The sequence below is a fragment of the Periplaneta americana genome, chromosome 8 (genome assembly GCF_040183065.1).
Source record: "Periplaneta americana isolate PAMFEO1 chromosome 8, P.americana_PAMFEO1_priV1, whole genome shotgun sequence".
NCBI lineage: Eukaryota > Metazoa > Arthropoda > Insecta > Blattodea > Blattidae > Periplaneta > Periplaneta americana.
In genome coordinates, this window is record NC_091124.1 from 32,912,612 (window position 1) to 32,930,672 (window position 18,061).

Below are 18,061 nucleotides of genomic sequence, written 5' to 3' on the forward strand. Positions count from 1 at the left end.
TGAAAACCATTTGAGCGAAAAGAAACAAAACATCGGGAATCTCTTTCCTACAAATAACAGATACCCTTTTCCTTCTTTAGGTCTTTCAAGAGATTGTCTAACCTTCATAATTATTGGTACTGGGTTTTAACAAATTCACAGAATTATAACTTGAAAAATATTTAAAATAGGACTGTGGTGTTTTCACTGGCATATTTTTTTTACTCTGTGGCCACTACCACAATTAATTTGTCGGTCTATTTTTCAAACATTCTGTATATTAATCGTCTTAGGGTCATTATTGACAATGCCGGGTCTCTATGTTTCCATTCCCTGATGCTAGAGGCAAGTGTTGTGCAATATACATGACCTGTGAAAACGTAGAGATGGCTGACAACTCACCAGATGTAAACAATGACTCGTAACAAAATTCTGATACCCGAGAAGCCTTGCAAAGTTTTACTGAAAACTACAGAGAGCTTCGTGTGTTATGGAATGGATCTTCAAAAGAGCCCACACTCTGTTTCTCTTTGGCAATTTTTTTATCGCCTACACTAAAATAATAACTGCTTTCTTTTGATCTGACACTGCTGAATACCAACCAGACTCTGAATATAGCTATCATCAATAAAATATTGATCATATGAGGCCAATGTAGCTTGTCAATATTTATTGACTGCAATGACGTAACAATATACAGGGATCCTACTAAAAAGAAACAGACACTTTCAACATTGTATAAAACAAAAACTGTCTGATATCAACATTAACTTGTGCTGTTAGGTTGAGGAACTGTAGAAGTTTCGTCAAAACGCACTGTTGGTATTACTGCACTGATTGCTTTTTTTAGTAGGTTATTTTACGACGCTTTATCAACTTCTCAGGTTATTTAGCATCTGAATGAATGAAGGTGATAATGCCGGCAAAATGAGTCCGGGATCCACCACCGAAAGTTACCCAGCATTTGCTCATATTGGGTTAAAGGAAACCCCCCGGAAAAAACCTCTACCAGGTAACTTGTCCCGACCGCGAATCGAACCCAGGCCACCTAATTTCGCGGCCAGACGCTCTAGCCATTACTCCAACTGATTGTTCCTCTGGTACAAGCATAATAGCTAAGTAGGCTGTCTGTGATATTGACATGCATTTTGCGCTGTTAAATTGAAGAACTGTAGAAGTTTCGACAAGACGCATTGTTGGCATTACTGCACTGATTGTTGCTCTGACGCAAGCATAATAGCGGAGATGGTTGTCTGTGATATGGACATTCATTTTGCGCTGTTAAATTGAAGAAGTGTAGAAGTTTCGACAAGACGCATTGTTGGCATTACTGCACTGATTGTTGCTCTGACGCAAGCATAATAGCTGAGTTGGCTGTCTGTGATATTGACATGCATTTTGCGCTGTTAAATTGAAGAACTGTAGAAGTTTCGACAAGACGCACTGTTGGCATTACTGCACTGATTGTTGCCCTGGCGCAGGCATAATAGCTGAGATGGCTGTCTGTGATATCGACATGCATTTTGCGCTGTTAAACTGAAGAACTGTAGAAGTTTCGACAAGAAGCACTGTTGGCATTACTGCACTGATTGTTGCCCTGACGCAGGCATAATAGCTGAGATGGCTGTCTGTGATATCGACATGCATTTTGCGCTGTTAAATTAAAGAGTTGTAGAAGTTTCGACAAGAAGCACTGTTGGCATTACTGCACTGATTGTTGCCCTGGCGCAGGCATAATAGCTGAGATGGCTGTCTGTGATATCGACATGCATTTTGCGCTGTTAAATTGAAGAACTGTAGAAGTTTCGACAAGACTCATTGTTAGCATTACTGCACTGATTGTTACCCTGGCGCAGGCATAATAGCTGAGATGGCTGTCTGTGATATCGACATGAACTTTGCGCTGTTAAATTGAAGAACTGTAGAAGTTTCGACAAGACTCATTGTTGGCATTACTGCACTGATTGTTGCCCTGGCGCAGGCATAATAGCAGAGTTGGCTGTCTGTGATATCGACATGCATTTTGCGCTGTTAAATTGAAGAACTGTAGAAGTTTCGACAAGACTCATTGTTAGCATTACTGCACTGATTGTTACCCTGGCGCAGGCATAATAGCTGAGATGGCTGTCTGTGATATCGACATGAACTTTGCGCTGTTAAATTGAAGAACTGTAGAAGTTTCGACAAGACGCATTGTTGGCATTACTGCACTGATTGTTGCCCTGGCGCAGGCATAATAGCTGAGTTGGCTGTCTGTGATATCGACATGCATTTTGCGCTGTTAAATTGAAGAACTGTAGAAGTTTCGACAAGACGCATTGTTGGCATTACTGCACTGATTGTTGCCCTGGCGCAGGCATAATAGCTGAGATGGCTGTCTGTGATATCGACATGCATTTTGCGCTGTTAAACTGAAAAACTGTAGAAGATTCGACAAGAAGCACTGTTGGCATTACTGCACTGATTGTTGCCCTGGCGCAGGCATAATAGCTGAGTTGGCTGTCTGTGATATCGACATGCATTTTGCGCTGTTAAATTGAAGAACTGTAGAAGTTTCGACAAGACTCATTGTTAGCATTACTGCACTGATTGTTACCCTGGCGCAGGCATAATAGCTGAGATGGCTGTCTGTGATATCGACATGAACTTTGCGCTGTTAAATTGAAGAACTGTAGAAGTTTCGACAAGACTCATTGTTGGCATTACTGCACTGATTGTTGCCCTGGCGCAGGCATAATAGCAGAGTTGGCTGTCTGTGATATCGACATGCATTTTGCGCTGTTAAATTGAAGAACTGTAGAAGTTTCGACAAGACTCATTGTTAGCATTACTGCACTGATTGTTACCCTGGCGCAGGCATAATAGCTGAGATGGCTGTCTGTGATATCGACATGAACTTTGCGCTGTTAAATTGAAGAACTGTAGAAGTTTCGACAAGACGCATTGTTGGCATTACTGCACTGATTGTTGCCCTGGCGCAGGCATAATAGCTGAGTTGGCTGTCTGTGATATCGACATGAACTTTGCGCTGTTAAATTGAAGAACTGTAGAAGTTTCGACAAGACGCATTGTTGGCATTACTGCACTGATTGTTGCCCTGGCGCAGGCATAATAGCTGAGATGGCTGTCTGTGATATCGACATGCATTTTGCGCTGTTAAACTGAAAAACTGTAGAAGATTCGACAAGAAGCACTGTTGGCATTACTGCACTGATTGTTACCCCTGGCGCAGGCATAATAGCTGAGTTGGCTGTCTGTGATATCGACATGCATTTTGCGCTGTTAAATTGAAGAACTGTAGAAGTTTCGACAAGACTCATTGTTGGCATTACTGCACTGATTGTTACCCTGGCGCAGGCATAATAGCTGAGATGGCTGTCTGTGATATCGACATGAACTTTGCGCTGTTAAATTGAAGAACTGTAGAAGTTTCGACAAGACGCATTGTTGGCATTACTGCACTGATTGTTGCCCTGGCGCAGGCATAATAGCTGAGATGGCTGTCTGTGATATCGACATGCATTTTGCGCTGTTAAACTGAAAAACTGTAGAAGATTCGACAAGAAGCACTGTTGGCATTACTGCACTGATTGTTACCCCTGGCGCAGGCATAATAGCTGAGATGGCTGTCTGTGATATCGACATGCATTTTGCGCTGTTAAATTGAAGAACTGTAGAAGTTTCAACAAGAAGCACTGTTGGCATTACTGCACTGATTGTTGCCCTGGCGCAGGCATAATAGCTGAGATGGCTGTCTGTGATATCGACATGCATTTTGCGCTGTTAAATTGAAGAACTGTAGAAGTTTCGACAAGAAGCACTGTTGGCATTACTGCACTGATTGTTGCCCTGGCGCAGGCATAATAGCTGAGATGGCTGTCTGTGATATCGACATGCATTTTGCGCTGTTAAATTGAAGAACTGTAGAAGTTTCGACAAGAAGCACTGTTGGCATTACTGCACTGATTGTTGCCCTGGCGCAGGCATAATAGCTGAGATGGCTGTCTGTGATATCGACATGCATTTTGCGCTGTTAAATTGAAGAACTGTAGAAGTTTCGACAAGAAGCACTGTTGGCATTACTGCACTGATTGTTGCCCTGGCGCAGGCATAATAGCTGAGATGGCTGTCTGTGATATCGACATGCATTTTGCGCTGTTAAATTGAAGAACTGTAGAAGTTTCGACAAGAAGCACTGTTGCTACTACTGCACTGATTGCTGCGCTGGCGCAAGCATGATACCTAAGATGCAGTGTTGGATTGGCTGTGCAACAGATGACAACTACGATCTCGCACGGTGGCCATACCGTGCGATTTTTTTCTTTGGGAATTTGTGAAAGACAAATTTATGCCCCCACTTTTTAAGGATTTAGCTGAGCTGAAACAACGCATCACTAGAGCTTTGGGAAGTGTCGATGCGGATGTGTTACACAGGGTTTGAGATGAACTAGACTATCCGCCTTGATTTGTGCCGTGCGACATAAAGAGCACATATCGAACATTTGTGAGTTCCCGAAGTAAACTTGAGGAATTACTTTATGATACAATGTAAACTGATTCCTGACAACGTTAACAGTTTTGGATTTATAAAACATTGAAAGAGTCTATTTCTTTTGAAGTAATGCTATATATTGATCGTCTGAGGGTCGCTCAAGATATAAAAATTGTTTTGAAAAATTCTGCTATAGGACGTCTCTATCTTGAGTTCTGACACAGTGAGCGACGTGACGTGTACATTAGCATAGTTGCCAAACCGAATATTTCCCGTAATTTGTTTTTCAGCAGCCTACTGGAGATTGTCATGAAGAAATTGATGTAAACGGGTATGTTACATACGCGCTATGCAGACAGACAGCCACCAACCTGAGTGAAAAGCTTTGCAGATTCTCTCTCTTTCTCGTTTTAGATGGAGAATAAAAACTACAGAAGCCACAGACAGATAATGTTGCGATTTAACTATAAATTATAGCATTATAATAACCTGTCTACTTATTGATAGTGAAGGAACATCTCGTGTTCAGTGTTGCCAAGTCAGCGGTTTTGTAGCTAAATCTGGTGTTTTTAGGACTATCGTCAGCTACAGAATTTTACCGTCAGCGGCTAGCTATTTATTTGGCGTTTTTTTATGATTCCAGGCAGAGAGCGATGATATTTTTAAGTTTATTTTTCTGTAAAGATGTTATAATTTTTATACGTACTTGCGGACAATGACAGTTAATCATAAATCAGAGTTTAGTATGCTATTAACACACTTTTTCATTGTGCGAGTATACAATATCAACGTTTTATGTGAACTCGATTTGGTGCAACTACATCCATTTCCTGCTTCATCCATTGTTGTTGTACAAATAAGGTATTCCGCATTCATTAAACTCTTAATCTAATGTATGCATTGTTTCTGTAAATGAATTAATGTATTTAATCATAAAGAATAGATAATGAACTGAATTATTATTTTCATTTATGATATATATTTAATTTACCATTCCACATTAAAGCTTACGTAACACAGATATACTTAAAACTTAAAACCAGACACATTGTTAGCAGGCACGTCTCCAGCTCAGTGTGAAATCAGATTTCGAACCGACTGATGTGATTGTGAATGTGATTATTTCCGAAGAGTCCAGTATATTCTTGATCTACTTCATTCAGTTTTGAATATGCCGCGTAAAATTACATACGTACAAAAGTTCAGAGATGTGTGAAAAAAAAGCATAATGTGTTGAAAGACTGGGTGGAAGAAGTTACCGGTGATAGTTCGAAAGCTCGGTGTAAATGGTGTAAGATGATATTGAATGCAAAATATTTAGAATTAATTACCCATGCTGATAATTATACACACAAAAAGAGTAGCGAGTGTTTTTCTGTTGTTCGACAATATAAAATTGCCATTCACAACAAGCTTCTGGGCAGAGGTGAGTGTTATTTCAATATCCAGAGTATTATAAATATTAGAATTTTTTTTAATATTTGAAACCTAAAATTCTCCAGTTCCTAAAACTATATAGTTTGTATTTCAAATTTGGAAATGATGTGTTAAGAAAAATCTGGAATTTTTTAACTACAGTTTAGCGGTTTTTTAAGCTTGTGCAGCGGTAAATGGAATTCTGAGTTGGCAACACTGCTCGTGTTACCCTAGGGTAATATTACCAGACGTCCCCGAATTTTGCTTTCTGTTCCCGAACAAAATTCGTCCCTGGAATGTATCCGAAATTAATATCTTGTCCCCAGATATCTCCAGATTTTCAGTGTTAATTATTATAGTTTTATGAAAATGTTATTGAATATCTCGGTGCCTGAGTATATATCTGAGAAATGTACGGCATATTGCTGAGATCTCCTTCAGGAAGATAAACATTTGATATCTCCGGATTTTCAGTGTTAATTATTATAGTTTTATGAAAATGTTATTGAATATCTCGGTGCCTGAGTATATATCTGAGAAATGTACGGCATATTGCTGAGATCTCCTTCAGGAAGATAAACATTTGAAAAGACATTCTATTATTTTTCTTCAAATACAGGGTGGACGAGACGAAACGCCGTCGCTTAACCGAAAGTCTAGCGGCCCCCGCATGCTGTAAGTTAGGAGTGGCCTTCCTATCATCAAAGCGAGATCCCTAATATGCGGTACGATAAAAACAAGAGCTTACCTCATTCTTGTAAATGTTCTGTAAATTTCTCCTCTGTTAATACACGTTTATTCACACGAGGCTTCTTATTTTGTACAGATCCTGTCTCTTTGAACTTCTTTACTAGTCAGTATATTGTTTTATCCGGCACAGGAAAATCGGGAAATTTACGACGGAACTTACGGCGACACCTTCTCCACGAATACTTTTTTGCGAAAGTATTACAAATAAAAGTGCGTTGTTCTGTACTGTATCTCATAGCACAACCAGGGCTGGGCAATATTTGAAATACATTTGTATTTTGTATTTTCTAATTTGTAAGAATTTTCGACGGTATTTTGTATTTTGTATTTAAATACATGAAATTGATGTAGTTTGTATTTCAAATACTTAAAATACTTTTTTTTTTCTTCTTGTCATTCAAGTTTTGGATTTGGATTTGACGAATGAACTTTTGTGTTATTTGCCTATCCATTTCAGATCTGCTAGTTTTCTTGCCACAACTGGTTCTCTTAATGCCATAAAGAAATCTCCAACAACATCAAGGATCCATCACCCAACACTTGCTAAATGGTCAGCATTATGGAATGCGTCTAGGAAACCCAAATCCTCAGAAATTATATCAGATGTCTTGAAATATTAATCAAAGTTTCCTTGCCGAACTCGATGACTCAGTCTCTCAAATATTGCAATTCAAACATGATATAAACAGGTGTAACAGAGAACTGCTCAGCTGGTTTCACACACATATTCTGTGTCCTCTTCTTATCATTTGGTGAGGCAGTGTCAGGTAGCCATCTCATCTTCAATGGCAGAGGAACAACCCTGTACACTCTAGAGAATTACCCAACAGTGAAACAAGCTTTTATAAAGTATAATACAAGTTTGTGTACCTCTGCACCTGTAGTAAGACTGTTCTGTTTTGCAGGATTTATCCATTCACAGGCAAGGGGATCCTTATCTGATAAACTTCTTGAGAAACTGTTTTTTTTTTTTTTTTAAAGGGAGCAGTAATTATTCATATGTAGCATGATTTCATTGCTGACTGGGAAAAGGAAGAATGTTCAGTTACAGTGTTTATATAAAATTTCGAGGTAAAAATACTTTTAATGTTAATATAATATTTTAGATTTTCAGTAATAGGCTATTCTTATTTCTTTAGGCCTATACAGAGTGTTTAAAAAATACGGGGCATAATTTCAGGTATGTATTTCCCACATGTAGACAATCAAAATAATTCATTACAACATGTGTCCGGAAATGCTTTATTTCCGAGTTATGGCCTTCACAACATTGAAATTCACCGGAACGTTTTTCTTTCCGCAGATCGTTGCCGTCAAAGGAGACATTAAGAGGGCACTCTGACAGTTCATTCCGAGGCGAAGGTTATATTCAGTGTTGTGTAGGCGTTAGACTGTGCGACATGTATTCAAATCAAGAGCTGGCAGAGATACACTTCATGTACGGTAAGGCGGACGGCAATGCTGCGCTGGCTCGTCGTTTGTACCAGGAGAGGTACCCACAGCGACAATGTCCAGATCGGAAGACATTTGTACGTCTCCATTACCGTCTGTGCGAGTATGGAAAATTTAACTCTCCTGGTTTGGGAAGGGGGCGACCAAGATCTAAAACTCCAGAAGTACAGGAGGAGATTCTGGAGGCTGTGAACATGACTCCTATCAGCACACGAAGGGTAGCGTTGCAAGTCAATGTTTCTCATACGACTGTCTGGAGACTGTTGAAAGAGCATCAATTGTATCCTTATCATTTGCAACGTGTACAGGCCCTGACACCAGCAGATTACCCTGCACGAGTTAGGTTCTGTCAGTGGTTCTTGCATCAGTGTGGTGTAAATCCGAACTTTCCTGCCTTAGTATTATTTACAGATGAAGCATAGTTCACACGAGATGGCATAACAAATTTCCACAATCAGCATGTATGGGCGTATAGAAAACCCACGTGCAACTGTTCCATCTCATCACCAGGTGCGGTTCTCCCTCAACATGTGGGCCGGTATCATTGGTGATCGATTAGTTGGACCCCATGTACTTGTAAACAGACTTACGGGGCAGGCGTACACAAACTTCCTGGAAAACACCATACCCCATGTTTTAGAAGACACTCCACTGATCAATCGTCAACACATTCACTTCTTGCATGATGGCGCTCCTGCACACTTCAGTCGTACGGCTCGCCGGTACTTGGATCGAAGGTTTCCTGATCGATGGATAGGTAGAGGTGGCCCAATTGCTTGGCCTCCACGCTCACCTGATCTGAACCCTCTCGATTTCTACTTGTGGGGCCATTTAAAATAATTGGTTTATTCGTCTCCGGTGCCTGATTTGGAATCCCTTCAGAATCGAATTGTGGCATGTTCTGAGGACATACGCAATACTCCTGGAGTTTGGGATCGTGTTCGCAGGTCAATGAGACATCGATGTGAGGTCTATATTCAAGCAGGAGGTGGACATTTTGAACATCTTCTGTAATGACAACGACCTGCGGAAAGAAAAACGTTCCGGTGAATTTCAATGTTGTGAAGGCCATAACTCGGAAATGAAGCTTTTCCGGACACATGTTGTAATGAACTATTTTGATTGTATACATGTGGGAAATACATACCTGAAATTATGCGCCGTATTTTTGAAACATCCTATATATTGTATCGAGTAAGTATTTCAAATACAAATGTATTTTGAGTATTTGAAATACAAATGTATTTTGGTTAATTTTTTATAGTATTTTGTATTTGTATTTCAAATACAACTTTTTAAGTACGGTATTTTGTATTTGTATTTCAAATACTTGGATGTCAGTATTTTGCCCAGCCCTGAACACAACTTACACACTCGAAATTGAGCACAAAACTGAAGACTGCTTTCTGCAATATTTTGTTGCGCGGAATCTGGTAGTCCGAGAATATTCTCTCGATTGTTGCACACGTCTGAATAAATTGGCGGACTCATTATTACTGCGCATAAGAACGGTAAAAAAAAATATGAATTACTGCTAGATTTCTGTTACTCATTCAATTAGACCTTCCGAATTAATTCATGAGTACTTTGCGTGAGATCTAGTCCCAGAATAACAGGCCATAAACCCCGAGAGCAGGTAGTAGCACTCCGGCGACTAGTTTTCTAGTGCTTGAAGAAATATGTGACTTCAGAGAAAATAGCAAAGTGGAATGAAGAAAATACTGCTCTTCACTCAAAATGGAGTGATTTTTTTTTTATTATTTTTCTTTGAGAAAATTAATTCCTGTGCACAACACCAGAAGTTGATTGAACTATCTCTGTGTTTTCCTGGAAGTAATGCTTCAGTGCAGAGAGTTTTTTCTCCATTGAAAATAATGTGGACATGCCAAAAATCCAGAATGAGTTTTAGAAACTCTTCGAGCCATGTTTTCTATCTTAATCAACTTCAACATGAGCTGTCGGGAATTCGCTGCAAAACTGGGGATCCAAAGAAGACCTGTATAAAAAATTCACTCTTCTGAAAATTTAAGTGGTAGTTAAATAATAAAAAATACACTCTTCTGAAAATACCATTAGTCTAAGTAGTAATCAAGTAGAATTTTTTAGTCTATAAATGGAGTTAGTATTTTTAATTCTTTAAAATAGTTTTTCATATGTCAATATTTGTCCCCGGAAATTGTGAAAAAAATGTGGTAACCTTTTCCTAGAGGCACGATTTATCCACATCAGTCTCCTCTATGAACTGTTTGCTTTACTAACTGACAAAAGATATTCCATTATGATGTAAGAGATCAAAGACAGTGTTTATATCTGGTATACAAGTCTAGCAAATGAAAGGTGAAAGGTCGCGGAGAGCCATGTCAAGCGCTTGTGCTCCAGAAGTATGACGAAGGGTTATTCACATGCAGGTTTGTGTTTTCTGAAGGCTTTTAAAGCGGAACGTTTCCATTCATAACACTCGAAAAAAAAAAAACAAAACAAAAACTGCAGCATTGCCCCTTATGGGAGTCGCGCCTCTGCCACCCGCAAAGCATTCATTAGTTAAGGAGCTTCATTTGTTCATTCACGACCCAGCTCACAACAATTTTTTTTTACTATGGTTCACTCAAGGCGTATCATACGTGTCTAGCATCACTTCAATATTGTATAACTCGTGATTACAAATCAAAATGAATGGTCGTACAGATCTGTAGCTGCTCTCGATACCGAGATATTACTGACAGAGGCCGCGCGGCATGTCCAATTATTTTATACGCTGCTTCGGCGACCTAATTACAGTAGCGAGGGAAGGCGGTATCATTGGTCGTGGCCACACAATTTACACTGGTTCATGGCCTAACTAATGATAATAGCATTAGACTGTGGCTCATAATGTTGTATAAATTTATTTAAATTATGTTTTATTTAACAACATTCGCGTCGCCGGTGTGCCGGAATTTTGTCTTGCGGAAATTTTTACATGCCAGTAAATCTACTGACATGAGCAAGCTTAAATGCCATCGGTCTGGGCCGGGTTCGAACCCGCAACAGCGGGCACAGAAGGCCAGCACCATAGTGTTGTTACAGTTATTTTTGTTTCACCAAGGATTCCGGAATGGATGTTCATACTCTGTGAGGCGAAAGACACAATAATTAGAAAAATACTAATTGTTCCGATAGAGTAAATTGGTTTAGGCCTAACTAAGACTCGGATTTCCATGGCATGTATTTTTCCACTGGTCTATTTTTACAAAATTAAGTTAAATTAAATTTCTTAATTGCAAAACGCATTCAAAAATAAATTTTTGGCCTTAGAAATGGATTATTGGAGACGATCAGCAGGCATTTCAAGAAGAGATAAAATTAGAAACGATATAATCAGAGAGAAAATGCAAGTTAAGAATGATATTGTAGAGGATATTTTCACAAAACAACTAATATGGTATGGGCATATGATGGGAATGAATACGGAAAGATTACCAAGGTTGGTATATCATTTGACCCCATCAAGGAAGACCTACGACAACATGGAAAAAGGGCATTCTGGAAGCTATGGAAAGAAGACAATTAGGAGAAGACCTATGGAGAGATAGAGGGGAGTGGTATCTTGCAGTGCGATACATTTATCAGTGACTGTAAATTAATATTTGGCTGTCTTTTTTTTTTATTTTTTTTTTTATTTTATTGGGTTATTTTACGACGCTGTATCAACATCTAGGTTATTTAGCGTCTGAATGAAATGAAGGTGATAATGTCGGTGAAATGAGTCCGGGGTCCAGCACCGAAAGTTACCCAGCATTTGCTCTTATTGGGTTGAGGGAAAACCCCGGAAAAAATCTCAACCAGGTAACTTGTCCTGACCGGGATTCGAACCCGGGCCACCTGGTTTCACGGCCAGACGCGCTGACCGTTACTCCACAGGTGTGGACTATTTGGCTGTCAGAAAATATAAACTGACTAATAATAAGTTAAATTAAATATTTTCTTAGCTTTCCTGAACAAGATGACACGGTTTTTATTGAACATATGAATGTATATTTTACCATATTTAAGCATTAGGGCATATTTGACCAAACATGGTAGAAAATCATATTTCTGGTCATATTACAATTGTTTTAACAGTTCTCCAAGCATTTTTTATACACGCTTTAACATCTGTGGTCATATCTCGTGTTTAGAATGTGTGGGCATACCAGCAGGCCGTTTACACTATTGTTGAGTTCCTGTTTCTATTGTGTGTTGTAGATGGCTTGTGTTCATGTAACTGATTATAGATTTTGATTAATGTTTATGATATTGGTGACTGAGGCGGTGATAAATCATGGTATGTAAATTTCCAATCCGGCATTTGTCTTTGTGACTGAGAAAATCATGAAAAACCCCAGTCAGATTGGTCGGCCACGGGGTTTCGACCCGGGACCTCCCGAATACGAGTCTCAACGCTACCGTCTGAGCCAACTCGCTTGATTCTCCAAGTATTATTAACATGTATGTTGGCATTTTTAATGAATCTGGAGACTAGTGAAAGAAATTTTGAATTTCTATTACAGAAAAGTTTGTGAGCTTTCATATCTTTCGTCGGAATACGTAAGCTAATAAAAGGTAAAAAGGTAAAGGTATCCCCGTAACATGCCATGAAGGCACTTGGGGGGCATGGAGGTAGAGCCCCATGCTTTCCATGACCTCGGCACTAGAATGAGGTGGTGTGGTCGGCACCACGCTCTGACCGCCTTTTACCCCCGGGAAAGACCCGGTACTCAATTTTATAGAAGGCTGAGTGAACCTTGGGGCCGTTCTGAAAGTTTGGCAACGAGAAAAAATCCTGTCACCACCTGGGATCGAACCCCGGACCTTTCAGTCCGTAGCCAGCTGCTCTACCAACTGAGCTACCCGGCCACTACGTAAGCTAATATTATTTAATAAAGAGTCACAGGATATATCACCTCTGAGGATCTTACAAAAGAATAGATAATCGAGCTCATGGCATCTAGCATATAGGCTTCGACAATTAAAGTATTCACATTTTCTCTCATGACTATACCCGGAATTAATGGGCAGAAATTTGAATTAACATAAAATATACATTTTCTTTGTATATTTTATAATTTAGCCGAATCAGTAGTTGTAATCGACTTCCAAACTACAGATGCATATTCGAGTTTCGATCGTATTAGAAGAGAATCGGGCGTGGAAAAAGAGTAAGTTATTGATCGTATTACTTACAACGTTTTGGTTGCATGAATGTAATTGTAATCAACATGACTATGAAAATATAGTTTACTGTCAACGTATATTCCCCGATATTTTACATAATCAGTTCTGTTTATTAGAACATTATTTAGATAATAATAATTAAATTTCAGTGAAGAAGTTTTTCTAGAAAGGGTTCTTACATTACTTTTGGAGAAGTTAATTTTCATATCATTGCCTTCCGACCATTTTGCAACTGAGTTGATGTCACTTTGAAGTGACTGACAGTCATCACTAAGTACAATACAATTAATAATAATAATAATATTAATAATAATAATAATAATAATAATAATAATAATAATACATGAAAACTGGGCAATCAATAATCAAAACAATGCAGACATGCACAGTGCAGTTGAACCATTTGTAAAGAGACAGTTTTTCTAGTCCCTGTCTCAGCATTTGCTTGCCCAAATTCCTGTTGGTAATTTTAAATATTGCGTTAATGTCGCGGAAAACCTAAAAACAGACAGTAAAGTCTAAATCGAGGTCAACCATAACATCTTTCTGCTCGGCTATTCATAGCTGTCCTGACTTTGAGACACTTAAATGTGTCTTCTGTGACGGTGATAGATTCGACTTGTGAAAAGCTAGCTTTTGCGTAGCCAATATAAAACTCGCGTATCTTTTTCAAAACAGTTAAAAGTGAATATCATGAAGAAGACACACACTTCCTGACATTTGCGTGTTACATAATTCAGTTCCTTTGTTATTATTTTTTATTTTAATTGATTATTTTACGATGCTTTATCAACTGCTATGATTATCTAGCGTCTGAATGAGATGAAGGTGATAATGCCAACGAAATGAGTCCAGGGTCCAGCGCCGAAAGTTACCCAGCATTTGCTCTTAATGGGTTGAGAGAAAACCTCGAAAAAAAAAAATTCAACCAGGTAACGTGTCCCAACCAGGATGTGAACCCTGGCTCGCTCGTTTCACGGTAAGGCATGCTAACCATTACCTTTGTCATCGTCAGGAATGATAATTGTTTATAGGGTCAGGTGTAAAAATAATCAGTGGTGATATTCAAAAAGTTTAACAACCGGTTCTCTCATGTCCGAATAGGTGCGAACCGTCCGAATATCACCACTGGAAATACTTAATCCGAGACCAGGAATTAAATTTTAACTGAACTTATTTTTCGGTTGTAAAGAGTATCCCAGCAAGTACACCGAATTTAATAATGTGAACAAATGCAACAAAAACATGTAACAGTTAACTGGTGGTTCAACTTGGTTGAACTCAATTAAGGAGAAGCTAAATAAATCTATGAAAATTAAGCGGAATAAAAACTGTTCCTGCAAGTAGTGAGTAAAGTTTGTTTTAATTATAAATTAGATTACATTTTATTTAACGACACTCGCAACTGCGTCGCTGGTGTGTCGGAATTTTGTCCCGCAGGAGTTCTTTTACATGCCACTAAATCTAGTGACATGAGCCTGTCGCATTTAAGCACACTTAAATGCCATCGACCTGGGCCGGGATCGAACCCGCAACCTCGGGCACAAAAGGCCAGCTCTATACCAACTGCACCACCGAGGGAGACTGTTTCAATTATATGCAGAGAAATTCCTGTATTAATATTTCACGTTATAATTTATAATGACTCTTCAACGTATAGGATGAATTTGCGATATTGGCCAATAATGTTTCAGAACCACCTTCAAATCAACCAATCACAGTTGTGTCTCTTGATAAGACGCTTCGTAGAATACTTCAGTGTCAATCACAGAAAATCAAGAAATGCCAACAAAATTTAAGGTCAATGTAGAGTATCCACCGGCCACTGAACGAATATTTCACACTTTTATCACTGCCAATGTGGCGCTATAAACCAATTTTCGGCAATCTAATGTAAAAGACTGCCTATAAATATTTGGAAAGTTCCAGAGAAAATACACAAATTCAATCTTCTAACAAGATTTTTTGTTTTTAAATTAAGTAATTTGCTGGGAGACATCGTTAGATATAGGCCCCTCTTACACTAAATCTGGAGTAATTTAAGCTTAATAATCAAATATGATTCTACTTACTGTTTTTTATATGCTCACCTGTATGTAATTTCTATTTTATACATATGTTATTGTTATTTTCCATCCAAAATCATTAAGAACGATGAATATTACTTAATATCTCCTATCCTTCTTCAAATAGTGTTTATATGCCATGCTATGCCATGTTAATTTTCATTTGTTTTCATAATTTAACAATAATGCACATTGGGAGCAACATATAAGAAATTATTTTCCTATACAATCCACGCTATATTCACGTTGTTTTGAAATAATTAATCGAAGATGGTTTGTTTATTGTTTATTACACGCACATTTGTATGTAATTTCTATTCCATACGTTTTTTTTCTATCCCAAGATCATTAAGAATGGTGAAGATTATTCATGCTTGTTTCCTGTATTTCTTAAAATAATGTTATGTGGCATGTTAGTTTTTATTTGTAGTTATTTACGTAAAAATGATGCGCCAAAAAATAATAATAATTTCGTACTAACTCCACATCCTATATTCACATTTGTTTTTCAGTGATTTATTAAAGAATGTACCGGTATTTAAAAGACTAATTTACAAACATGTTATATAAATCATCCTTGTGCCAAAAGAGAATGCTCCCTGGACCAAATTATCGTATTTTGCAGTAGTCGTCAGTACTCGCTGAAATGGGTAATAATATAATATAATTAGCCTATGTTGTACGTAGCAAGATCGATTATTCAATTTATAGGATATTTTATGAGGTTGTCACGACTGAGATATCTATTGTCAATTGCTTTTATTTGTCAGAAGGCCTTGACTGACGAGTAGGACTGGCACTCTTACGGGTAAAGGTCGGGGTTTGGGATGGCTCACAAGCAACAAGTTATACTAAATATGTTTAGGATTAGTGTAAAACTGGCCTATGTCTCATACAGTGGTCGGGACATAAGTAACATTCACCAAATTTAATTTTGAAAATTGCGTTTTCAATAACTGTAACTTCAAGTAGGGTCTAATAATAAATATTTAAAGAAAATAATCTGGCCTCAATGAGGGTGATCCAGAATAAAAACACTACAGAATAGAAAGACAGGAATTGTTTAGTAAAAAATTCAGAGAAACGCAAACCCAACAGAATCACCAATGGCCAAAATATAAATGTCTGTAAAAATGTTAATGTAACGTTTCAGCTTATCTTATTTTTGACGTTAAGTATTGTTGTTTCGTATTTCCGCTCTGAGTAGTTGGAAATAGTATTCAGTATGCCGTGATAGATAGCAGTTTGTTTTTTGAACTTCATTACAAGGAAACATAATGTCTTATTGCTGTGTTTTATAATAATTATTACCATTCACGTAAGTAATTCGGTTTTGCAAGTTATTAAATTTCATTCGTTCAATAATCTTATTAAATTGCACTCGTGGTTTCATCTTATTAGCATAATTTCACAAGCCCGATAAGATGAAACAGCACCCGTGCAATTACTACAGATAATGCATTGCTGTGCTATGTTTGGTTGTAGGTTACATTAGTGCCCACGTGCATCAACGTCGGTTAGTGTAACCATCGGTTAAAATTGTGACCTAATCCCCGATTAAGCATTTTTACGGTGGATCGACCTCGGTTACGACTTAAATAGGAAGTTAACCACAGTAATCTCTAACCGGCCAAATATGAGCGGTTAAAGGAGATAACCAGCGATTAGTAGAGCAAGTAAAGCAAAATGGCGGCCATAATCACAGGTGTTTATTTCGAAGACGATTATTATTGTGCAGTACTTGAATTACTTGGATAGAGCGTGAGCGTGAAGGTTATTTAGTGGAAAGAGAGAATTCTTACGAATTCTTAGGTGACAAAAAATTTCAGGAGGGATTTCGTTTATCAAAATCTACAAATGGATCAATTGAAATAACGCAAGAACAATCATATTTCTCCTACGGATCGGCTGCTTATATTACGATTCTATGTAACTATTATTTTCTGTATTTTAAGAGGGAATACTCGAATACCAGTATCTCTTTCTCTATGTCACTGGCTGAACAAAGAGAGGTTATGGATGGATCTTAGGATAATGCACAATTCCCTGGTGTAGTCCAAGATCGTACACACATTCCTACCAATTTTCTGCATCCTTTTCCTTTATGGATATTCCATCTTTTTTATATAATAGGCCTACATTTAAATCTAGTAATTAAGTCTATCGATACTTCAACCTAACATTGGGATATAATCATTTTTGGATTCAATTTTCCATTTTGTACGATTTTAACCTAAAAGTACTGAAAAACAAAGAAATGGAACTCACAAATATAACAGCGCCCAAAGGCAAACAAATGCAACGCGAAAATGTAGGATACGTTCATTTCGATGTAGAACATAGTGAGCGCAGTCGTTTTTAGACGTTGACTATTATCTTTGCAGCGGTATGGATGCTTTCCTTTAGTCATTTTGTAGAAACAATGTACCATCATAAACTTTACTCTGGTTAAATGAGGTGTCAGCTAGCCAAGTTTTAGTAATCGGTGATTATGAATGGTGCACATAAATTACATTTTAACCACGGCTACTGTTTAACCATCGTTTCGTAATCTATGATTACTGCGTTTTTAATCAATGTTGATGCACTTCGCCATAGGTCATCATCATATCCGTCACGTATTAGACCCTACAGGATCTGTTACGGTCTCATGCCAGCGCTTTCGTGGTCTTCCCAATTTCCTCTTTCCTCTTGGTACATAAGTAAGAATCTG

General features: G+C 38.1%; 1 protein-coding gene across 5 annotated transcripts in view; it reads right to left on the bottom strand.

Annotated features, from left to right (window-relative positions):
* Cep164 (centrosomal protein 164) overlaps nt 1-18,061 on the bottom strand; it is a 138,466-nt gene that overhangs the window by 85,064 nt on the left and 35,341 nt on the right. The gene's annotated exons all lie outside the window — the stretch shown is intronic.